The sequence below is a fragment of the Zingiber officinale genome, chromosome 1B (assembly GCF_018446385.1).
Source record: "Zingiber officinale cultivar Zhangliang chromosome 1B, Zo_v1.1, whole genome shotgun sequence".
NCBI classification, from domain to species: Eukaryota; Viridiplantae; Streptophyta; class Magnoliopsida; order Zingiberales; family Zingiberaceae; genus Zingiber; species Zingiber officinale.
Genome location: NC_055986.1, coordinates 15696998 through 15719501, shown reverse-complemented (window position 1 = coordinate 15719501; position 22504 = coordinate 15696998). Strand labels below are relative to the sequence as shown.

The 22504-nt window shown below is 44.0% G+C and overlaps 1 non-coding gene across 1 annotated transcript; it reads right to left on the bottom strand.

The window, feature by feature from the left end:
* Positions 1-20813: 20813 nt before the first annotated feature.
* TRNAL-CAG lies at positions 20814-20894 on the bottom strand. The gene has a single exon. It is a non-coding gene; the product is annotated as a tRNA-Leu (tRNA).
* Between the last annotated feature and the right edge of the window lie 1610 nt (positions 20895-22504).

The window sequence follows — 22504 nt, the reverse complement described above, 5'->3', positions numbered from 1 at the left end:
TGACTTGTATGTATTTTAATACACATTAGATATAAGTGAGATGTTAGGATGATGAACAAAACTCAAAATGTTGATTTAGTGCATTCTTTTTGAGTTTTATTAGGTTCATCAAAATACATAGTTATGTGTATTCCTATCATTGAGAATGCTAATGTACAAGTCATGTGCATTAAGCCCAAAGAACATGGTTGGAAATTGGTTTTGAAAATAATTTTACATATACTTTGAAAAATCTTGGTGAAGGCTATCTTTTGATAGCAATCATCATTGAAAAGTTAGACACAAACTTGAAAGAAACATTGAAGTTTTTGTAAGTTTTCAAGTTTGTGTCAATCTTTAAAATAAATTGAAACTATTTTCATAGAAAACTATTTTTCCATGATAGTATATACCCTAAGTAATGTCTACATGAATTTTCATGATTTTTAAAATTTTGTAGAATTTTTAGAGCATTTCTGAATTTCGCTGAAATTGGATTTCAGGAAATTAGAAATCCAATCGATCAACCGATTGATTGGAGGGTCTCAATCGATCAGCCGATCGATTGAGAATGCATTTGTCGTGAGCAGAAGCTCGCTGAATCGATCAACCGATCGATTGACCTTGGCTGGATCGATCTGCCGATCGATTCAAGGTAAAATTCTACGAATAAAAGCTAGCGGAATCGATCAGTGGATCGATTGAAATGGTGTCAATCGATTCAGACCCAACCCTAATCGATTGAGAAGGCTGATTTCGACTTTAAATGTCTGATTTCAGCACTTTAAATCATTTTTAGTCTAGGAAGTTATTCCTAACCTCTTGAAATACATTTGTACACATTTTTTTTAGGGGGGGAGGGGGTTTATGATGAAAACAAGGATGGATTGGTTAAGAAAGACTAAATTGAAATTTAGGATGAGGTTTGCATTCAAATATTGATACTTAAACCTCAAATTTTCTAATTTTGAGTTTCTTAAAGGGTTAGGGATTCCAAGTCATTGATGGTGCAATAACAGAAGTTTGGAGCATGTCTTTAGGGGGAGTCACTCTACTAAGGACATGGAAATTATTTTTCAAAACCATGAAAGGTGGTATATCCTTCACTTGAAAAATGCTCAAGGATGAGCATTGGATACAATGAAGGGTATATGACATTCATTGTGTTTATGAAGAGATTTAATGCTCAAGGGTGGGCATTGAAGATAATGAAGGGTGTGAGACCTTCATTGTTGGATTGGTTAATGCTCAAGGGTGAGCAATGGAGATAATAAAGGGTATGGGACCTTCATTGTGGTGTTGTGAACAACGAGTGAAGTTGTGAACAACGGTGAGTAACTCTTCAGGGAGAGATTTTTTTGATGTGTGCCAATAGAGGGAGAATGTAGAGTTTAAGTTAGGCCTTCATTACCTAAAGAGAGAGTTTGCCCTCTAGAAAAGGGAGAGAATGAAGGAAATCCTCATTCATGTCTTGGCATGAAAGGAAGTTGAGGCTATGGGATTAGCCTAACTTAAAGGTATTGTCAAACATCAAAAAGGAAGAGATTGTTGGTGCAATATCCCTAGGTCAAGGTTGACCTGGTTGACTATGCTTGAGTTGGCTCAAGCTTGAGTCTTGATTTTTGGGTTTTGATGTTTGACAATACATGGAGATTGCAGATGCAATCGTCCATTTGGAGAGATTGTTGATACAATTCCCCTCTGGTCAAGGTTGACCAGTTAGATGTGAAGAAGAGTCAAGTATGTCAAAGGATTGACCGGATACTTGACTGGAAAAGTCCTAACTAGAGGTTAGGTAGTTGAAAGTCCTAGTGAGTGAAGCCAGGTGAAAGACCTAGTGAGTGAAGCTAGGCAGTTGAAAAATCCTAATGAGTGAAACTAGGTGAAAGTCCTAGTGAGTGAAGCTAGGCAAATGAGAAGTTTTAGTAAGTGAAGGTAGGCAGATGGAAAGACCTGGTGAGTGAAGCCAGGTACGTGAAAAATCCAGATGGGTCAAGGGTGCCCGGACATCTGGTGGAAGGAAGTCCAAGTAGGTCATGGAGGACCGGACACTTGGCACGAGACGGTAAATCTAAGTGGGTCAAGGAGGACCAAACTTGGTGATCAGAAGTCTAACAAGAAGTTGGCAAAGAGAAAGTCCAGATGGATCAAAAGTTGAACGAACACTTAGCGGTCGTAAGTCCAATAGGGAGTTGACATGAAACTAGGAAATTCGGACGTAGTAAACTTCCGAAGGTCATTACTTTTGACTCGGATATTGGAATGAGGTGATCTCGGATGCGAAATGAAGCTTGTTTCAATATCTACATATTTTTCTTTTTACCAATCGATTAGCCAATCAATTGGGGGGGTCAATCGATCAGCCAATCGATTGATTGACGCGATTTGGAGCAGAAATTGTCTTGATCGATTGGGTAATCAATCAAAACTTTCCCAATAGATTGGGAGAGTTTCTGAGTGCGAAATGAGATTCTGAATCGATAAGTTGATCGATTGAAAGTTGCCAATCGATTAATCGATCTATTAGGCTCAGTTTTTCTCTTGAGAATGCGAGGCAGACGAAATCGATTGGTCAATTGATTCTGGATTTTCTTCAAAGAGCATAGAGGCACTCTAAATCGATCGGTCGGTCGATTCAAACCTCCCCAATTGATTGGTCAATCGATTAGTATTTGACCGTTGCACAGGATGTAGGTGATGGATAGCTGCGATGGCTGGGATGTGATATGGCAATCGATTCGGACGAAGCCCAATCGATTGGGAGCACAGTATATAGCTGTTGCGAGCGATTTCCTCAGCAGCTTTTCGCCCGATTCTTCTTCGACGACTTCACGCGATTTCTCCACTGCTTCTCCGCCAGTTCTTGAAGGCTCTTGGGGGAAATTGCTGGCGCACTTCCAAGGTTCAAGAGGCAACAACAAGTAACAAGTAAGCAAGAAAAAAGGGTGTTCATTTGTATTCTTGTGTTTTTCTTCTTGCATGTGTTGTATTTTGTTGTGTGAGTTTGTACGAGGCTTCTCCGCCTCCAGCTATGATCGAGAAGGAGTGTTTTTATTAGTGGAGAGCATATCGTGTGTAGATCCTTGGATTAGTCACCTTTTCTTGAGGTAGATACCAAGTAAATCATAAGTGTTAGTATTGCTTGAGTATTTTCCGCTGCATATCATCATCAAAGAAGTAAGCAACGAGCGCATAACGAGCTATTCAACCCCCCTAGCACCAAATGACCCTAACACATGCTACTCGGTTCTGAATTGAACTAGGACGACTCAGGATTCCATCGAGTTGGGAGGACTCAAGATTCGATTAGACAAGAGGTCTGATCGGCTGGATTATTTGGTCGAGCCATACGATCATACTACTTTGTTCTGAATTGAACTGGGATTGATGAGTTTGAAGCATTCATCAGGAAGCTGACTCACAAGAGGTTCAATCGGCTGAACTATTCGGCCGAGCTATACGACCACGCTAGTGTTGGAAATTTAATATAAATGAGAAATTAAATCTTAATCATTGGATCAAGATTGACAAATCTTGATCATTCAACTTGAAAGGTTTAAGTGCCCTTTGGATGACTAAATCTCATTCATTGATTTCCAAAGGATGACATCTAATGAGGAGGTAGTGTGTCTCTTAGGAAAAGATGCTATCTACATCATCCAATTCAAAATAGATTGATGAGATCTAATTAAACGAAAAGGTTCTTATACCCCTTCATTAAGTATAAATAATGTCCCTCACATCCTCATTTCACTCACTCAATTCCTTCCAAGCAAAGCAAGCATTGCATTCCATACTTGCATTGGAGAGTTCGAGAAGCTTCTTCGGTTCGAAGATCTTGCGATTTGCAGTGCTGCTATCGCAAGATAAAGTCGTTGTATCTTAATAGATGATTGCCGCATTTCGTAAGCACCGTGTGCAGGGAAAATTCATCTTAAAGAGATAGAGTTTAACTCTAGCCTCAACTTTGCCAAAACAGTGGTATACCATCATTCTGCCCATGCTCAGATTGCACCTTACGTGAAGATCCCAACAAGGTTAAGATGAATTTATCTGTGCAATTTTAATAGATTTATCATCGATGGCTCATATTCCACTAGCGCATGGCGAGAAGCCAAAGAAGTTTATAGGTACAGATTTTAAGAGGTGGTAGCAAAAGATATTGTTTTACCTAACCACATTGAACCTTGCGAGGTTCTCATGTGAAGATGCCCCCTCTATATCTCAAGACGAGACTGATAAAGGAAGGAGGAATGCATATGATGCCTGGGGATATAGTGACTTCTTATGTCGAAACTATATCCTCAATAGATTGGTTAACACATTATACAACGTGTATATTTCAATGACAATTGTAAAAGAGTTATGAGAATCTCTCGAAAGGAAGTATAAAATAGAAGATGCCGGAGTGAAGAAATTCATCGTCAGCAAATTCTTAGACTTCAAGATGATTTATTCCAAAATTGTGACAACTCAAGTCCAAAAGTTACAATTGATCCTACATAATTTGCATGGCGAGGGCATGACAATGAATGAGTCCTTTCAAGTTGCCGTAATAATCGAGAAACTTCCACTTGCATGGAGGGAATTCAAAAATTATCAAAAACACAAGCGAAAGGAGGTGGGACTTGAGGATTTGATTGTAAGACTGCGGATTAAAGAAGACAATCACAAACAATCAGAATCAATAAAAATGCATATATTTGCAAAGGTAAATCTGTTGGAACCAAACACTGGCAACAACAGAAAGTATCCCGACAAAGGACAGAACCAAGGGAGGGCTAAGAGGTTCCAAGAAACATGCCACAACTATGACAAACCGAAATACAAGGCCAAAGACTGTCGACGTCCAAAGAAAGTTGTTGGATCGAATGAGTGCGATAGAGGGAGGAGTGAATATCGCAATATTAAAACTTTTTCTTTTACTCGTTAAAAACAAAGTCATGCAGCGGAAAAATAAAGAACAGTTTGGTTACTTGGTTTGAAGCCTAGATCGACTCCTACTCCAAGGTCCGCGATCCTTAACCGCACCGATGGGCAATCCACTAATACTCTTCTTTCCAAAAACCTCAAAAAGAAGCAGTGAGTACAATATGCAAGTCTGATGACGACGTCGTGAAGAAGAAGAAAGTTCTCCTCTTCTCCTGCTCGTGGTGGCGGCGGACCAAGGCCATGAAGGAGAGCCTCACCCTTTCCCTTCCTTTCCCCCCTCTTAATCCCTAAATAGTGTCCTGACAAAAATGACCTGTAAAATACCAGAAAATAGGCGAATATTAATAAGAGATTTTTCTGGAATTTTTCGAGAATTTTTCGGAGCTCGTACAGACAAGTTAACGGGGATAAAACGGGACCCGGGGAAAGCCTGTTTAGGTTACCCAGTTTTAATGAGGAAAAGTTTTATTTTATTTTCCTTTTCTTTTTCTTTTTCTTTATATTTTTCTTTATTTCCTCGCTGTTTCTTTTCTCACTCGCGCACCCGAGCACACCCTTTCTCCTCGCGCCGACGCCTCTTCCTTGTGCTCGACTGTTTGCCCTAACCGCCGGCCAATCGGCGGTTCCCTCCTCCTCTCGCACGCGTGTGTAAGCCCCGGACCAAGGTAGAAGCCGACGCCTTCTCCTCTCTATGCTTGTGCCCGCGCGACACCGCCGGTCCCTTGCCGCTGCCCTAGCGCAGAAGCCTCATCCGAGCCTCCACTTGGCTGTGCCCTAGTTCCGTCGCCGGTCGAGTTTTCTTCCCCACGAAGACAGCTGATTGCCGATCTTTTCTTCCGTGCTCAGCCCGCGACTCCCATCTCACGACGCCACCTGTTATCTGCCCTAGCGACAACAGACATCGCCGACGCTGATCCACCTCCGCCGGTCACTGGTCCGATAGCGCCGGCCAAACTCCTCTGCCCTAGTTTGTATTCGGTGCCGCTGCCGTCTCTCGACCCGAACCATCGCCGCTGTCGCCTGTGCCCTAGCGCCGGAGACTGAGTTTCATCTGTGCCCTAGTTTTACTTTTCACGGTTGTGCTGTCTATGTTGTTACTGTGCCCTAGCTGTGATCGAAGAGGTAAGGGAAACTATGTTTTGTTGTTGGATTGTAGTGGTGGAAAGATTTCTTAGTTGATTTCTTGATCTCTTTGATCTGGACACTTAGGTTTCAGTGATTATGTTTGGCTTATAGTCGAAGATTCAGTCATAAAGGTTGAATTAGCTATGAAAGAATTTGTCATGTTCTGTGAAGTTGGAATCATCAACAGAGTTAACAAGAACGGTTAATTTGGGTACATATATTGAATTATGTGTGAATTAGGGTTCTTGTTAGATAAGTAGTTGATTTAGCTGTTTGATACAAGTTGAATAGTTAAATTATATGTGTTGAATTAGGTGGGTTTGAGGATTTGATTTAGCTAATTAATTTATATGTAATTAACTAAATTTGTATATTATGTATTACAGAACTTTGACGCGAGACGAGTATCTCGGAGTCGGAATTGGACCTTTTTTTTGTCGGAGGCGGGTACTTTGACTTATGTCTTTTGATATGCATAATAAAGTGTTTAACATATAGCAATGATTGTGTTTTCCATTTGTTTCGGTTGGTCACTACATGATCTGTTACATGTTGCTTGTTTACTTATTATGCACTGCATGTTATTATTTATCTGACCATACATGCTTTAGGTAGTGACCCAACCATATGATATATTATGTTCTGGACCTAGGGTTTATTTGATACCCTATCTATTTGTGTACCTTCCATCTGATACATTGACTTGTGGTACACCTTTTATTTATGTATGGATCTTGCTATGTTATTCATGATATTGCCATGTTTAGAGTCATGCATCATCTTGCATGATTGCATGCTGTGCGGTTGTCTGCTCCATTATTGTGGGCGCATCGCCAGTTACATGTATCTGAACACACCACCATTCATGGGTTAGTGGTATATCAGACAGGTGTGTCGCAGTTCTGCTGTTTGGCTCCGTGGGTCTGGTGACTCAGCGTGGTAGCCGGTAGACGGTTCTGCTCTGTTTGGCTCCGCTGGTTTATTCATCCGCGTTGTAGCCGGCAGGCAGTTGGACTTTGTTTGGCTCCGTTGGTCTGCTCATGGATAGTGTGACTCAGCGTAGTAGCCGGCAGAGAGTCCTCCCCGTCATCGTGTACCGGAAGATGAGAGCATTGCGCTCCCCCATTTATTATTTCGGGGTAGGAGTATGTGTGTACTCCGACAGCATCCCGTTCACTCGGTCACTCATCAGGAGCAGTGATGTCAGAGTGCACGGTTGTCACAGCCCTACCTACTCGGACTCACCATTGTGTGTGAGATGGCTGACTGCGTCAGGGGTGACCATGTCATTGGCATCATATGCATGATGCATTTATTGTTTGTGTTTGCTGCATTTACTTGCTGCATTTATTTGGATGCATATGATTGACATGCATACAGGATTATGACACTCTCGGTCTGATGACCCAGTTACCTTTATACCTTGATCCTGGTTAGTACAGTTTTTTCCTGTTTTTGTTTCAGATGCATTTATCCTTCTCGTATTTAGGAGACTGTACGCATGATTAGTGTTGTCTGTTATTTACTTTATTTTGCATATCAGTTGTACCTGCTGAATATTGGACTCACCCCGCCTCCATTGTTGATATATTTTCAGGTTGAGGCTGTCCGGAGCAGTTCCAGTCGCTAGTCCCCATCTGCACGTAGTGCTCATCCTTTGCTGGTCTTGAGATAGTATTTTATCTTAGTTTCTCTATCAGACTTTGTTTTTAGTCTTATATTGTTTTACTTCTGGATATTGTATGGAGTCTTATCGTTTGATGGATTTTTAGTATGATTTGGATTTATTCTACTACATGCCTGCCTGGACGGTAGAAGAGGTGAGTTCTTCGGATTTGAGCTTTACGAGTGTAGTTGAGTAGGGTTGATTTCGAGTCATCTTATTACTGCGTGGTTGTGTCAGCCAGAGGCTGAGAATTATATTAACTGCGTGGTGATTGTCTATTTATTATTGTTGTTTATTCCAGCCGCATGTGGCTGAAGTATATGAGGATGTAGAAAAGTTTCAGATTGTCCGCCGTACAGGGGAGATGCTGCCGAAATTTTCTCGGACAGGGACTCCTCCGGGGCGTGACAATTTATTGGTATCAGAGCTTAAGTTTTATGATCGTTGTTTTCATATTTTGGATGTTTGGGATAATCTGATACCTATTGATATGGTATCAGAGCGCCAACGTTTGGCGATACTTGTTTGGTTTCCGTGTGTTGGATTTTGAGATTTATCTGATACCAATTTATTGGTATCAGAGCAGGGTGTGATACCTGCTTTTAGTATTCTGGATATATTGTGCTAGCCCAAGTTTACGAGTCAAACTGGGCATTTTCAGATTTTCGTTATGGTTATATTTCGGGTATCTGTTCCGGATTTTTATATGGATTTCTGGTGATTTTTGTTGTACGTAATTCCGAGGTCAATTTGGGGATTGGACAGCGACGGAACATCTCCAGACAACAATTAGGTATGAAATTATTTTAGTAATTGTTGACACTTGTAGTAATATCTGTGATATAATTTAACAGATATGAGACAATCTACACTTATTGCTGCGAGACGTGGTGCTGGACGACCACGTACGAGGACCGCGGGATCTCTGGATACGCCAGAGATGCCTTCTGTTGATGAGTCTGTCAGCCAGGGACAGACTCAGCATGCTGCAGGCGCGTCGGGCTCTCAGACCTCGATTGCTCCTTTAGAGGTACCTACCTCAGCTGCACCGACAGTATCTACTCCTACTGTATTTCCGGTACCACCAGGGGTATCATTGGCATACCCGACACCTGCTCCAGTGCAGCATACGGTGTATCCGGCACCACCGCCACCTGGACCCACCATGTATCCGGCACAAGCAGCACCTGTGCCCCCAGTACATACAGTGTACCCCGCAGCACCTGCACTAAGGATACCGGCTACTCCACATCTGGTATCATTGCCTACCGTACATCCAGTCGCGACCACCTATGTTCACCCTACAGTGCCACCGACGACGTATGCTCCAGTTTACCCAGCAGCACTGGGAGTACCTCCTCCAGGTTATGCAGCAGTACCACCTGTAGCACCAGCTCCAGTGGTTCCGCCAGTTCCGACAGCCGTTCCGACACACCTCACTGACTTTGTCGCGGCACGAGCCAGGATTCCAGTATTGGCAGAGTCGATGAAGAGTCGATTCACACTCTTCCGAGGAGACCGAGATCCGAGTGTGACCTTGTCTTGGATTGAGACTATGGAGCGGACTTTCTTTTATATTGCTTGCTCCGAGTGGGAGAAAGCAGAGCTGGCTGCTTTTCACTTACGGGACGTGGCTGACACTTGGTGGCTTACTCAACGTTCCATCATCGGTGAGCAGAACATCACTTGGGCCAGATTCAGAGAGGCTTTTGAGAGCCGTTTCTTTCCACGAGCTTATCAGATGGCTCGCCGGCAGGATTTTCTGAGTCTGCGACAGAACAATCGGACAGTGACTGAGTATAATGCAGAGTTTGACAGATTGGCCAGATTTTGTCCAGAGCTAGTTGCTGAGGACAGTTCACGTATGCAGCAGTTCATTCAGGGGCTGGATGGACATTTGCAACTAAGACTTGTCGGTCTTGGTATCACCTCTTATGCGGAGATGTTGGACAGAGCCCTCATTATTGAGTCAGCTCAGCAGAGAGTTTTTCCGGATAGGAAAAGAAAACAGCCGGGTCAGACATCTTCAGGCTACACCACAGCAGAGCAGGCGTAGTCGATCAGATCAGGGTACATCTGGGGTATCACGTAAACCTCAGAAATCAGGGCAGTCTTCTTCAGGACGTTTCCGGTCTTCCCAGCAGAGCCGGAAACAACCCGCCAGCGACATTCGCTGTTTCAGATGTGGGTCCAGAGATCATGTCACTTCAGCCTGTTCTCTGGGACAGTCAGTTTGCTTTCATTGCAAACTGCCTGGGCACCAGAGCCGAGATTGTCCGCAGAAGACTCAGCATATGACTTCCGGAGGGTCTGATCATGGAGGACAGTCCGGTCAGTCCGGAACTTATCGAGGAGGGCGAAGAGCCCAACCTTCGCATGGCCAGCAGCGGAGTACTTCACCTGCAGCAGCGGCATATGTCATGCTTGGACAGGAGTACTCCAGTGCTTCCATAGCACCTCAGAGTTCTGTTCCGGGACTTTATTATCCGACGCAGGGGCAGTATCAGATGCAGCCTCAGCCTTTAGGCCAGTACCAGACTCAGTCACAGTCCATCAGCCGCTGGCAGCATTACCACCTCCTCCTCCGCCAGAGACTGGACGTGTTCATGCGATTACTAGGGAGGATGCGCAGCGAGCCGACGGATCCGTTTTCCGCGGTATGATTTCCATTTATTCATTTTCCGCTGATATATTGATTGATACCGGTAGTTCACATTCTTTTATATCCCGTACCTTTATGCGGGAGATTGGTAGATTACCTACTTTTAGACTGCAGCGATTGACCGTCTCCCTACCGTCCGGTGATACTTTAGAAGTCATCCAGGAGGTCAGGGGTTGCCCGTTAGACTTTGGCAACATGATACTTACGGTAGATCTTCTAGTATTGGAGATGGTCGAGTTTGATATCATTCTTGGCATGGATTGGCTGTTAGTATATCATGCTACTGTTGATTGCTAGACGAGGGTGGTCACCTTCCGGCCTCCGAACCAACCCTCGTGGGATTTCACTAGCATCAGAGATGACGGCATATCTATCATTTCGGCGATTCAGGCTCAGAAGCTGCTGTCACATGGCTGTCAGGGTTTTTTGTTATCTTTGATCAGTACTGAGGATAGCAGTAGTTCGCAGCTCTCCGACGTTCCTGTTGTACGGGAGTACCCAGATGTGTTTCTAGAGGAGCTGCCAGGTTTGCCTCCCAGAAGGCAAGTGGAGTTCGCTATTGAGCTGATTCCGGGAACCGCGCCGACATCGAAAGCTCCGTATCGTATGACACCAAAAGAGTTGAACGAGCTGAAGGTTCAACTCCAGGAGCTTTTAGATAGGGGATTTATTCGCCCTAGTGTTTCACCATGGGGTTCTCCAGTTCTGTTTGTCAAGAAAAAGGATGGCACCATGAGGTTATGTATTGACTACAGACAGTTGAATGCAGTTACCGTCGGAAATAAATATCCTTTACTACGGATCGAGGATTTGTTTGATCAGCTCAGAGGTACATCAGTGTATTCTAAGATTGATCTGCGATCCAGATATCATCAGTTGAGGGTCAGAGACTCAGATATCCAGAAGACAGCTTTCCGTACGAGATACGGTCATTATGAGTTTTTGGTAATGCCATTTGGGCTTACCAATGCTCCAGCGGTGTTTATGGACTTGATGAACCACATCTTCTGGAGTATCTGGATCAGTTTGTTATCGTTTTCATTGATGACATATTGGTCTATTCGCATTCCGAGGAGGAGCATGCACAGCATCTTCGTATAGTCTTGGAGATTCTTAGACGACATCAGCTGTACGCGAAGTTCAGCAAGTGTGCATTCTGGTTATCCTCAGTCGATTTTCTGGGACACGTGGTTTCTAGCAGAGGTATTTCAGTTGATCCTCAGAAGATCGAGGCTGTCACCAGTTGGGAGCAGCCGAATTCAGTTCAGGAGATCCGTAGTTTTCTGGGATTGGCCGGATATTACCGACGTTTTGTCAAGGGTTTCTCGCGTATTGCGATGCCACTGACACGCCTTACCAGGAAAGTGTGAAGTTCACATGGTCCGAGGATTGCGAGACCAGCTTTCAGGAGCTGAAGCGGAGATTAGTGTCGGCTCCAGTTTTGGTTTTACCTTCTGAAGAGAACGGATTTGTACTCTACACTGACGCGTCTCTTCAGGGTTTGGGCGCTGTTCTGATGCAGCACGGCAGAGTAGTCTCTTATGCTTCTCGTCAGCTGAAGGAGCATGAGAAGAACTACCCAGTTCATGACTTGGAGTTAGCTGCCATCATCTTTGCTCTGAAGCTTTGGCGGCATCATTTATACGGTATTACATTTGAGATTCTCACTGATCATAAGAGTCTCAAATACATTTTTACCCAGAAGGAGCTTAATCTCCGACAGAGGAGATGGATGGAGTTCCTGAAGGACTACGATTGTACCATTAGCTACCACCCGGGGAAAGCTAATGTGGTTGCCGATGCACTCAGCAGGAAGTCCAGAGGGACTTTGGCTTGCCACTGGACTTCAGTCACCGACTTGATTCAGAGTTTTTCTGAGTTAGACCTTGAGGAGCAGGGATCTACAGAGCAGGGTATTCTTGTTAGTATGGTTGCTCAGTCATCGATCAGGACGAAGATCCGAGAGGCACAGGCTGGTGATCAGCATTTGTAGTTCATTAGCAGTCAGATAGCTTCTGGGCAGCAGACCGAGTTTACACGAGACGAGGAGGGTATCATATACTTCCGAGGCAGATTATGCGTACCTCAGTCTCATCCGGTCTTACAGGAGCTACTCCAGGAGGCACACCGCTCTCATTTTGCGATCCATCTAGGCGGGACCCGTATGTATCGAGACTTGAGGCGTTCTTATTGGTGGAACAGTATGAAGAAAGACATTGCGGATTTCGTAGCTAGATGTCTTGTTTGTCAGCAGGTGAAGGCTGAGCACCAGAGACCTGCAGGGTTACTTCAGCGGATTCCTATTCCTGAGTGGAAGTGGGATCACATTACCATGGACTTTGTGGTAGGGTTGCCGAGGACACGACGAGGCCATGACGCGATTTGGGTAATCGTGGATCGATTAACCAAATCTGCGCATTTCTTAGCGATCCGGAGGACTGATCCTCTGGATCGATTGGCAGATCTCTATTGTCGGGAGATTATCAGACTACATGGTGTTCCGTTGAGTATCATTTCGGATAGGGATCCAAGGTTCACGTCTCGTTTCTGGCAGAGTCTGCAGCAGGCCTTGGGCACACAGCTCCGGTTCAGCACAGCCTTCCATCCACAGACAGATGGACAGTCAGAGCGGACCATTCAGACTCTAGAGGACCTGCTGAGGTCATGTGTTATGGATTTCGGAGGCAGTTGGGAGGACCATCTGCCGTTAGTAGAGTTTGCTTACAACAACAGCTTTCATTCGGCTATTCAGATGGCACCGTTTGAGGCGTTGTATGGTAGACCTTGTCGGACACCCGTCCTCTGGGATGATGTTGGAGAGGCCCAGTTGTTGGGATCTCATAGAGTTCAGCAGGATGCAGAGTTTGTCCGTACTATCAGACGGAGGATGTCAGAGGCACAGGACCGCCAGAAGAGTTATGCTGATCGGAGACGCAGACCACTAGAGTTCTCTGTTGGCAACCATGTATTTCTGCATGTTTCACCCACAAAAGGGGTGAAAAGATTTAGCCTCAGAGGTAAGCTGGCTCCGCGATATATTGGCCCTTTCGAGATCTTGGAGAGGATCGGAGCGGTAGCTTACCGGCTAGCACTACCACCGTCCCTAGCAGGCGTTCACGATGTATTCCACGTATCTATGCTGCGGAGATACGTGCCCGACCCGACGCATGTGCTGACTGATATTTCAGTTCCAGTTCAGCCTGACATTACTTATGAGGAGGTTCCGGTACGGATTCTCCACCGGAAAGAGCGTCAGTTGCGGAACAAGACTATCCGGCTGGTTAAAGTCGGATGGCAGTATCATTCAGACGAGGAGGCTACTTGGAAGCTCGAGGATACGATCCGAGCTCGATATCCCCATATTTACACTTGAGGTATGTGATTTATTTACCGTTCAGTATTTTGTACTCTTTATCTGTTGTTAGTACTTGCTGATGGTAGATAACAAAATTTGGGGACCAAATTTTTATTAGTGGGGGAGAATGTAAAATACCGGAAAATAGGCGAATATTAATAAGGGATTTTTCCAGAATTTTTGGAAATTTTTCGAGATTTTTTCGGAGCTCGTACGGACAAGTTAACGGGGATAAAACGGGACTCGGGGAAAGCCTGTTTAGGTTACCCTGTTTTAATGAGGAAAAGTTTTATTTTCTTTTCCTTTTCTTTTTCTTTTTCCTTTTCTTTTTCTTTTTCTTTTTCTTTATATTTTTCTTTATTTCCTCGCCGTTTCTTTTCTCACTCGCGCACCCGAGCACACCCTTTCTCCTCGCGCCGACGCCTCTTCCTTGTGCTCGACTGTTTGCCCTAACCGCCGGCCACTCGGCGGTTCCCTCCTCCTCTCCCACGCATGTGTAAGCCCCGGGCCAAGGGAGAAGCTGACGCCTTCTCCTCTCTGTGCTTGTGCCCGCGCGACACCGCCGGTCCCTTGCCGCTGCCCTAGCGCCGAAGCCTCATCTGAGCCTCCACTTGGTTGTGCCCTAGATCCGTCGCCGGTCGAGTTTTCTTCCACACGAAGCCAGCCGATTGCCGATCTTTTCTTCTGTACTCAGCCCGCGACTCCCATCTCACGGCGCCTCCTGTTATCTGCCCTAGCGACAACAGACGTCGCCGACGCTGATCCACCTCCACCGGTCACTGGTCCGATAGCGCCGACCAAACTCCTCTGCCCTAGTTTGTATTCGGTGCCGCTGCCGTCTCTCGACCCGAACCATCGCCGCTGTCGCCTGTGCCCTAGCGCCGGAGACTGAGTTTCATCTGTGCCCTAGTTTTACTTTTCACGGTTGTGCTGTCTATGTTGTTACTGTGCCCTAGCTGTGATCGAAGAGGTAAGGGAAACTATGTTTTGTTGTTGGATTGTAGTGGTGGAAAGATTTCTTAGTTGATTTCTTGATCTCTTTGATCTGGACAGCGTTACTTAGGTTTCCAGCAGTTACCTTTGTTTTGACAGCAACTAGCTTAGGCTGTGAAGATAGATCCGAGCAGTAAGGTGGAATTCAGAAGGTGAGGTACTGTTCTGTGAAGTTGGAATCATCAACAGAGTTAACAAGAACGGTTAATTTGGGTACATATATTGAATTATGTGTGAATTAGGGTTCTTGTTAGATAAGTAGTTGATTTAGCTGTTTGATACAAGTTGAATAGCTAAATTATATGTGTTGAATTAGGTGGGTTTGAGGATTTGATTTAGCTAATTAATTTATATGTAATTAACTAAATCTGTATATTATGTATTACAGGACTTTAACGCGAGACGAGTATCTCGGAGTCGGAATTGGACCTTTTTTTTGTCGGAGGCGGGTACTTTGACTTATGTCTTTTGATATGCATAATAAAGTGTTTAACATATAGCAATGATTGTGTTTTCCATTTGTTTCGGTTGGTCACTACATGATCTGTTACATGTTGCTTGTTTACTTATTATGCACTGCATGTTATTATTTATCTGACCATACATGCTTTAGGTAGTGACCCAACCATATGATATATTATGTTCTGGACCTAGGGTTTATTTGATACCCTATCTGTTTGTGTACCTTCCATCTGATACATTGACTTGTGGTACACCTTTTATTTATGTATGGATCTTGCTATGTTATTCATGATATTGCCATGTTTAGAGTCATGCATCATCTTGCATGATTGCATGCTGTGCGGTTGTCTACTCCATTATTGTGGGTGCATCGCCAGTTACATGTATCTGTACACACCACCATTCATGGGTTAGTGGTATATCAGACAGGTGTGTGGCAGTTCTGCTGTTTGGCTCCGTGGGTCTGGTGACTCAACGTGGTAGCCGGTAGACGGTTCTGCTCTGTTTGGCTCCGCTGGTTTATTCATCCGCGTTGTAGCCGGCAGGCAGTTGGACTTTGTTTGGCTCCGTTGGTCTACTCATGGGTAGTGTGACTCAGCGTAGTAGCCGGCAGAGAGTCCTCCCCGTCATCGGGTACCGGAAGATGAGAGCATTGCGCTCCCCCATTTATTATTTCGGGGTAAGAGTATGTGTGTACTCCGACAGCATCCCGTTCACTCGGTCACTCATCAGGAGCAGTGATGTCAGAGTGCACGGTTGTCACAGCCCTACCTACTCAGACTCACCATTGTGTGTGAGATGGCTGACTGGCGTCATGGGTGACCATATCATTGGCATCATATGCATGATGCATTTATTGTTTGTGTTTGCTGCATTTACTTGCTGCATTTATTTGGATGCATATGATTGACATGCATACAGGATTATGACACTCTCGGTCTGATGACTCAGTTACCTTTATACCTTGATCCTGGTTAGTACAGTTTTTTCCTGTTTTTGTTTCAGATGCATTTATCCTTCTCGTATTTAGGAGACTGTACGCATGATTAGTGTTGTATGTTATTTACTTTATTTTTGCATATCAGTTGTACCTGCTGAGTATTGGACTCACCCCGCCTCCATTGTTGATATATTTTCAGGTTGAGGCTGTCCGGAGCAGTTCCAGTCGCTAGTCCCCATCTGCACGTAGTGCTCGTCCTTTGCTGGTCTTGAGATAGTATTTTATCTTAGTTTCTCTATCAGACTTTGTTTTTAGTCTTATATTGTTTTACTTCTGGATATTGTATGGAGTCTTATCGTTTGATGGATTTTTGGTATGATTTGGATTTATTCTACTACATGCATGCCTGGACGGCAGAAGAGGTGAGTTCTTCGGATTTGAGCTTTACGAGTGTAGTTGAGTAGGGTTGATTTCGAGTCATCTTATTACTGCGTGGTTGTGTCAGCCAGAGGCTGAGAATTATATTAACTGCGTGGTGATTGTCTATTTATTATTGTTGTTTATTCCAGCCGCATGTGGCTGAAGTATATGAGGATGTAGAAAAGTTTCAGATTGTCCGCCGTACAGGGGAGATGCTGCCGAAATTTTCTCGGACAGGGACTTCTCCGGGGTGTGACATGACCTCCTCCTTTTAATTACTCTTCTACCCCTAAACCATATCCACATCATGCGACATCCGCAAGCTTAGCCTTGCCGGCAAGACGCGCACGTAGCATGACTTCAGCTATAAAATAGGAAGAAAAATCAGTTAGAATCAAAGAAAGGAGTGAAGAAGTTGCATACCTAGGCTGGACGGAAGTCGGGTGCAGATCGGACTCTGGCCGAAAATGTAGAGGACACCCTCCAGCAGCAACTTGTGGATGTCATATTTCTGACTGGCCAACATTGAAGCTGCATTGAGGTAGTCCGATCGGCTCTTGTACTGTTTTAAGGGAGGCTGACTGGCCACTTCGAGCTGCCAGTTGGTCAGGAAGTCTGGCCGCTCAGGAAGACGCAAAAAAAATAGTAATCCCTCCAATGCTTGTTGGAGGTTGACATTTTATCGAAGAAAATTAAGCTTACTCGGGCTTGGAAAAGAAAAGTCACCGGCTTGGACAATTTCAGATAATAAAAACAGTGAAAAATCTGGGGAGTGAGGGGAATGTCATGCAAGCGGAACAGAACTACTACCCCGCACAACAGTCAAAATGAGTTCGGCACTAATTAATGAAGGGAGATACGAAAGTATTTACATACAGCAGGAAAAAAAGGGTGGATGGGAAACCGCAGACCGATGATAAACTGATCCCTAAAGAAAAAAAGACAGTCGAGCGGCGAAGAATTTGGCCGATCGGAAGGAGAAGGAAGAACAACTTTGTATTCGGAAGGAAACTCAAAGGCGGCTGTCAGACTCTTAGCGTCGCCGACGTCAAACCTGGACTCAGTAGAGGTGTACCAAGGCCCAAGGACACTGACAAGAGGCTGTGAGGAACTCGCCATCACAAAACCAAAGGTAGCGAAAAGTAGGGATGACAATGGGGCGGGGCGGGGCCGGGTTTGCCATTCCCATCCCCGTCCCGTTTTCATTTTTTCGGGTTCGGGGATTCCCCAAACCCGAACCCACGGGTTCGGGGATTCCCCATCCCCGCCCCATTTCTAAATTAATTTATATTATTATTATTATTATTTAATAATAATTATTAATGATAATATTAATATTAATATCAATATCAATAATATTATTATTATTAATATTTTCAAAAAATTTAATATTAATATTAACACTATTATTAATATTTTTTAAAAAAAATCATATTATTATTTATTAATATTAATAATAATAATATTCGGGGCGGATTCGGGGATGGGGATGGTATTCCCATACCCGCCCCAAACCCGCCCCATCCCCGAAAAATCGGGGATCCTCATCCACATTTCGGGTTTTCCCCGCGGGGCCCCAAACCCGCGGGGAAAATTGTCATCCCTAGCGAAAAGATACGAGGGGAAGGAAACCTACTAGAAGAATATCGCCAGAACACAGACGAAGAAATGCCGAAAAACTTAAAGACGGAGAAGTGGAGAGGAAGAAGGCGATATACAATTAGAAGGAAGCTTACTAGAAGGTTGCCAGAGGAGCCGGAAAGGAAGAATATCGCCGGAACATAGAGACGGAATGATACCGAAAAGCTCGAAGACAGGGAAGTGCAGCGGAAGAAGGTGATGCAACGGGTTTATAAACCTCGGGGTCGGCCGACCGGAGACGTCCGATTTAGGTCACGGAAACCCAGGTAGAAATCAGACCGTTGAATTCGAAACGCCAAACGTCACATCACCAGTTGATATCCGCCTATCACGTCAAGCGTGCGGCGGCAGCGGGTAGGACACGTGGCGCATAACCACAGGACGACATTTAATGGAGGCAATTAAAGAGGCATGGGTCATGCTCAGCCATCATGAGTAGGGATTTGCACAGTCTCCTAGAAATATGGCTGGCGTAATCCCGGATCACGCTCGCCCAAGGCAGCATAAGAACAAGTTTTTCAAATATGAATGTTCGTTGTGCTGATCAACATAAGGAAGCGGACTTGACGTAGAACGATAGTCTTCAACAAGTCGATCGGTAGTAAAAGTTGTTAACATTCGCTCGGTTACAAAAGAGCAATCTCATAGCCGACCGACAGATTATGTCGGGTTGATTAGAAGATAAGGAACGTCATAAGTCGAGTGGGTGAAAAGCTTCACAGATAATTTTGTCCAATCAGTCGGACTTATAGCCTCCTTCGACTAGACTTAAAGGGGAGGCATGTGATGCGGTAATATGGAGGGGCCCATCCTGCGGGGGATAGCTGCCACGGTGGAGGTCAGAGTCAAGGTGGTCAACGCTCAGATATTATCGACCGGTCGGGCGATCAGGTCAACGATCAGATATCATCGGTCGGTCGGGCAATCATGCCCCGACCGGGAGGAGAAGGTTTTGGTCCGATCTCGCTTTTGACACGGGGAGGTGTCAAATGACCGACGCTCAATGGAGTATTGAACGCCAGACGGAGGAGGAGACGATATGTAGAAGCCGGGCCGAGCAGCTACCTCGCTCGGCCAAGCAGCAAGACTCGACATTGGTAGAGTGAAACTTTGGCCGAGCGGACGTGACACGAGCACAGGGGAGATCCGGCCGAGCGGACGTGACACAAGCACAAGGGAGCTCCGGCCGAGCGGATGCGACATATGCAACGAAGTCCCGTCCGAGCGGGTGGTACACAGGAACAGCGAAGTCCCGATCGAGCGGCTAACTCGCTCGGCCTTGCAGCATACCCCCTGTGTTATCTCTCGACATCCTTTTGGGAGTTATTACCGCTGACACCGGACATGGTCAACCAGAAGATCATATGGCGGAAGCTTCCACTGTCACATCAGAGATATACTCGGTTTGTTAAGGTATTGTGTCAAAGACACTTTATTGACAAGTCTTTTCAGAGGAAACTTTGGGAAATGTGCTCACCTTGGGGAGCATGCACGTGCGCTACAGGAGCTCTATATAAATGAGGGTCCAAGCATCGGCGGAGATACGCAATATACACTATTCGTGCTACATTATTCATGCTTGTTGCTCCGCCTTCTACTTCATGGCCGGTGACTAGCTTGATCGTCGGAGAGCCAACGTCGAGGACCCCTTCCCTGACTCGGTACTCACATCATCTGTATTACAAGGTGAAATAGAGTCTACAGATAATCAACGAGAATGTTATATCTTCAATTTTACATTTCATCGACCTTCGAATAGGATCATTAATAATGCTCGATTAAGAATACGGTTAGTTTTGTGAAAACCACATGCATGATAATCTACTCGAGGTTTTGCCTCTATTCCAGTGACGATTATATATATCAGCGGCCTGTCTTTCCTGGCTTAAAGATGCATCTGGTTTACTAGTTACTATATGAATAAAAAAAATTATGGTTCTATCTTAACTCTGTCATCATTCCATAGCTAGATTGGTATTTGATAGATGGCGGTTGGCCTTTCTAAGATCACTTAGCTTGTGGCCTTGTCTTCTTCTAAATCTGTAGGATTGATTGGCTCATTTCGTTTCAAGCGTTGTCTTGTCAACTGGCTGTAACCAGCGGCTGAAATTCAGCATCTTCTTGCCTGTAAGAATCCAGAGCATCAGATAATTCTGCAATAATGTGTAGCTTTGTTTGACAAGCCCCTTCAATCTTTACAAAGCAGGTTTAGATTCCGATTTATTATGCGAAGTAGTGGCCCTAGTTTTTATTTTTCAAAAGAATGCTTGATTTACAACTGTTTTTTACTCATCATTGTCGTGCCACGGAATATTAATATGAAATTATTTCTCATTGTATAAATTATTCCTCAATCTAAAGAAATAGAATCTTGAAATTCCAATCAAATCTCTGCAAAAGTAATGCTAGCAAAATTAAGAACCAACAAAGGAAGTTTGTATTTAGAATAAACATAAAAAGTATATTCTAGCAACAAATTTTAATTAGCAAAAAATTTAATTGATAGATGATGATGATTTACCTTTCCAAGATCACTTTGGTTGTTGCCCATAAAAGATAAAATTTCAACAAAGTCGGTGCAAATATAAGCAAACAACAAAAGAGCAGAAGAATGTGTATCCTTTACAAAAAATTTTGTTGTCAAGAATGGGATTCGAACCCATGCCCTTTCGGACTAGTACCTGAAACTAGCGCCTTAGACCAACTCGGCCATCTTGACACAGTTGTATAGGGATCTCTATAATTAAATTTTATATAAAAACAAACTCTTTTTTTACCTTCTTTTATAACGTCACGCACATAACTGATAAGAACCGGAGTACCGTGTGCAGTGAATTTGCCTCTCTTGTTCAGTGTCCATGCTTTAGATTCTAATTAACCTTTAATTTACCTCATATATCCATATTTATTCAACAGAAACGTAGATCATTGTATCAAATCTCACTAGTCATGGCAAACTTATAACAAATGGTAAATATTTTATGTTTTGCACGTACAACATCTATGCATCTGTGCACGTACAAATTACTGCAAGTTCTGCTAAGATTCATCACAATCATTTAAGGAATTAAGGATCTTCACACCTGTAATTTGTGATGTTCTCCAATGCTGTGACAAATTATTCTAGTGCCTAAAAATTCGTCTGTTGCTAGATTTCACTTGCCTGTCTTTCAGATCTTCTCCTTGGACATCTGGCTTAAATCAAACCAAAGAAATAATTAAACACAGACCATACCTAGATAGCCAATAGATAGACTAAAATGCAAAAGATCCCAAGCCCACTTCTTGTTTGATATTGCACATGTAAATCCCACTTCTAGTGCCAATTTAGTACCTAAAATTTAGATGCTAGCTGAATGATGTCCTAATCCGCCAATTCTAAAGAAATATTTTGTGGGAATATAAGTTCAACTGGACGTAAATAAGATGCATACTAATTTATTGCACACAAGATGACGACAACAAGCCTGTGAATCTCAGTATATAAATTTGTTCAACCCCTCATTCTGCATTCAATCATCATTTTCTGAAGTTTAATAGCATGTCACATAAACTTTATTCCAATATACTTTGTTCAACCCCTTGATCTCGTTTGAAATCGGAGAAGATAATGTACTGGCTAATTGGCTCTGATGTTGATTGTGAGAAGACTCCGAGAAGAAGAAACCTGGTGTAGAATCGATCCTGCGTGTCAAAAAGAAGATCTGGTAGAAGAAAACGTCAGTAACTAAGCCAGGGAGGGATTATGATGTAGATACTCTGATGCTCAAGTTAAACAAAGAGCTAAAGAAAGGAGTTAAGAACAGTGAACTCTCATAGCATAGTGTACCAGTGCCTTTGGAAGGAGACACCTTATATAGTGTTATTTGTTCTCTCCGCACAAATATCAATGTATTACTAAAATATGACCCATCAATCTGACACACGACAGTCTTTCCCAAATGAGATCTACCACTTCTATGCTTTGCAAGATAGAAGCTTCCGCCTTATAGATTGCACAGGGAATATTCCATTCATGTTCTGACAACGGTTACAAAAGATGTCAAAAAGGAGTATTAGGTTGTTGAGCTGATGAGCCCTTACTACGCTTTGCTGGTAGGCCAATCGAGTCACCTCCAACGTCCAATCGGACTTTGTACTCGAACGGGGTCAAGTCAGCTAAGGAGTGTTAACCATTCTGAGGACTCGGCCCCTTTGAGTACTCGGTGTTCTTAAAGACTCGACGTCTACTTGGGCAAGGCATTCAGTAGAGCCAAGAGGACTCAGTTCGGAATTTCATTGGGTTGAGAGGATCAGGGATCCTAACGGGCAAAAGGTCTATTCGGCTGG